Genomic DNA, 3,356 nt, shown 5'->3' with positions numbered 1-3,356 from the left:
GATATCAAAGTCAAGGTCTGATGGTCCAAATTAATTATCACCAAGGTGAACTTCTTGTGATCACTGACTATTCTTTGTTGTAGAAATATATTTTCCATTACCGCGAACCATGAGTGTGGCTGAAAAGGCATAAATGGGGGCGCTCGTAGTTGCAACCTTTGAGTTGGTGAAGCATTGAAACCAGCGGGTAGTTCCATTGCTGTTACTTGCTGTGGATGTGCTGCAGTAGTCCCAGTTTCTGATGATGTTGCCTTGCTGGTGTGTGCCATTGTTGTTGAACCAACGTCATTCCTTTGGTCCGGTATATGCTGGAAGTTCATATCTTTCGAAACATGCAACTGTAAAGTTTCTATCTCATTCTGAAGCCTATGATTTTCTTCCGTTATCGAACTGTATCGTTTGCCGTCGTCGTTCATTGCTTTTGCAGTTAATGTTCGACATAGCTAACGAAAGGTTTAAAGTTTCTTAATCGGAGGTCACCAATTATGTAGGCAAATTGCCTACAACAAATAATTGCATAGCCGTCCGGTGTAATGTGTTAACGAAAAAATATTTATTCGCATAAACTCACAATGAGAAGAAACTAAAAAAACAACATAGAAGTAACAAAAACTAGGAGACTCTATAGTCTTACGGCAAAGATAAAAAAACAACACATGACCAGAAAATAACTCTCACACACTTTTCATATCACTTTGCACCAGACATGAAAAATATCACTGCCACACATTATTATGTGGTGGCGCGCACAAGGGACAGATTGTTTATTCTTTGATTATATATAATAGTTCTGTTGTTATTGATCTAATGCTAAGATGAGCTTTTCATTGCAATAAAAAAATAAAATATTATAGCCTCACTACTTCATGAGTCTTTCTGAAGATTGTAATAAGTAGTACGTGGCTAAAATGTGATCAATTACAATGTATTTTCTTGGTGCTTCAAAGACTGAGAAACAGAATAGAAGCACTGGTCAAGCAACTAGCCTTTTAGTTTCACTTTAAATTTAGGTAAATTTTGTGCCTCTTTCGGAAAGAATGGCATGTGGTTATATAACCAAATGCCAGTATGATACACTCCTCCCAACAAGTTTTTGTGCTTACTGAATTGACATGCAGGTAGTGCTTCTGTCTAGTATCATGAGAGTGCAAATCACAATTACACTTGAAGATATTTCCTTCTTTTAATATTCTTAGTTTCATGAAGATTAGTACTTCATAGATGTATAAACAGGATGGGGCAGTATACTTAGACTCTTAAATATTGGTGTACATGGGTCTCTGTATTTAGCACGTGTTGTTATTCTAACAATCTTTCTTTGTAGCCTAAATGTTTTTCTGCTAGATATGGAGTTCCCCCAAAAGATAATTCCATACATTAGTAGTGAATGGAAACTGCCATGGTACATTGTGATGACTGATGCACGACTTGTATTTTGTGAGAGGATTCTTAGAGCACAAGAAAGTGGATTTAACATTTTGTTAACATTATTCATGTCTGCCTCCTATTTCTGGTTATCCTGGATATGCATACCTAAATATTTTATCACATTCACAGACGAGACAGTTTTTCCATCAATGCTGAAAATTGATGTTGCTGTGTGGAGTTTCTGTGAAGTGCGAAAATTGACTGACACAGTTTTTTCGGAATTCATTTTTACTTTATTTGTACTAGGTAACGGCCTTGCCACAGTGTATACACCAGTTCCCGTCAGATCACCGAAGTTAAGCGCTGTCGGGCGTGGCTGGCACTTGGATGGGTGACCATCTGGGCCGCCATGCGCTGTTGCGATTTTTTGGGGTGCACTCAGCCTTGTGATGCCAACAGAATAGCTACTTGACCGAATAGTAGCGGCTCCAATCAAAGAAAACCATCGTAACGACTGGGAGAGTGGTGTGCTGATCATACACCCCTCCTATCTGCATCCTCAGCTGAGGGGGGACTCGGCGGTCGGATGGTCCTGATGGGCCACTTGTGGCCTGACGACAGAGTGCTTTTATTTGTACTGAACCATTGTGTTAAATCTTGTATTTCATCTGCAGCTGTTAATTGTAGGCTTTCTTCATCACATGACTTAATTAGGATGTTTGTGTCATCTGCAAAAATTGCTATTGTCCCTTTAGTTAATTTTTCTGATAGATCATTGATATAAGGTATGGGGCCAAGGACTGACCCTTGAGGGACTATGTATCATTTTTTTTCATGTCTATAAAAATTAGAAATTTAATGCATTTTTACATCTTTGTATTTTATTTGACTGATCTGTTGACGATCATGCAGGTAAGAGTGGAGCCACCTCTTTGGTAGGCCTCATATTCCATAATTTCTTAGTTTCTGTAACAGTATGTCATGATCAGCTCATCAAAAGCTTTACTAAGGTCAAGGAATATGCCAGAGACATATGTCTTATTATGTACTGCATTTAAAATTTCATCTAGGAATGTAAAAATAGCTGACTGTGTTGATTTTCCATTTTTAAATCCATGTTATGTTATGTACATCCCCAACAACACTGATATAGGCATATAGTTTACATATTTGTCTCCTTTCTTGTACAGTGGTGTTACTTTTGTTGTTTTCAGATTTGTCAGGAATATACCACTCATGAATGATGAGTTGAAAATACCTATTAATGATTCTGTGATAAATATTGCACTTTCTGTCATGATAATATCTGGTATTTCATTAACACCTGCAGAATATCTATTGGGTAATCTTTTATAATCATAAATAACTCCTTAGGTGTTATAGGAGACAAAAACAGAGTTATTGAATAAATATTTCAAACTGTATGTAGTGCATTGCTGGCTGTCTGTGAGCTGTAATATTTAATACAGTGGTGTTATGATATATTTGAAAAGTAATTGTTAAATTTATTAGCCACTTCCATGGCTTCAGTTATTTTATTGTAAGTTTCATGAAGTTCTATCTTGTTGTGGTCTAGTGATGTAGTACCTGTTACTTTTTTGATGACATTCCAGGTTGCTTTAGTCTTGTTGCTGTAATTTTCTATATGTTTGTCATTTTCCATCTTCTTTGCTTTCGATATAACTTTCTAAAAATTAGTTTTTATTGTTTAAAATAATTAAAAAACTGTATTTGTGGTTTGCCTTCAGTATTCATATAAGTTTCTTTCATTCTGGCATGATATTTTTGTTCCTGCTGTCATCCATTTATTTGGACCATGCCTGGAATTTATTGTTGATGTCTGTTTAGGAACAGCTGCTTCAAATAAATCTTTGTACATGGCCATAAATTTATCAAACTTATCGTCTGTGTTGTGTGACCTATAAACATCATTCCAGTTTTCTCTTGTCAAGAAAGAGAAAAAGTAATCTACATTTCCATTCTTGAAC

At 36.2% G+C, this 3,356-nt stretch overlaps 1 pseudogene; it reads left to right on the top strand.

The window, feature by feature from the left end:
- Nucleotides 1-1,673: 1,673 nt before the first annotated feature.
- LOC126459600 (5S ribosomal RNA) lies at nucleotides 1,674-1,791 on the top strand (annotated as a pseudogene).
- Nucleotides 1,792-3,356: the final 1,565 nt, after the last annotated feature.

This window comes from Schistocerca serialis, chromosome 2, assembly GCF_023864345.2.
Source record: "Schistocerca serialis cubense isolate TAMUIC-IGC-003099 chromosome 2, iqSchSeri2.2, whole genome shotgun sequence".
NCBI classification, from domain to species: domain Eukaryota; kingdom Metazoa; phylum Arthropoda; class Insecta; order Orthoptera; family Acrididae; genus Schistocerca; species Schistocerca serialis.
This window is presented reverse-complemented; position numbering and strand designations above follow the sequence as displayed.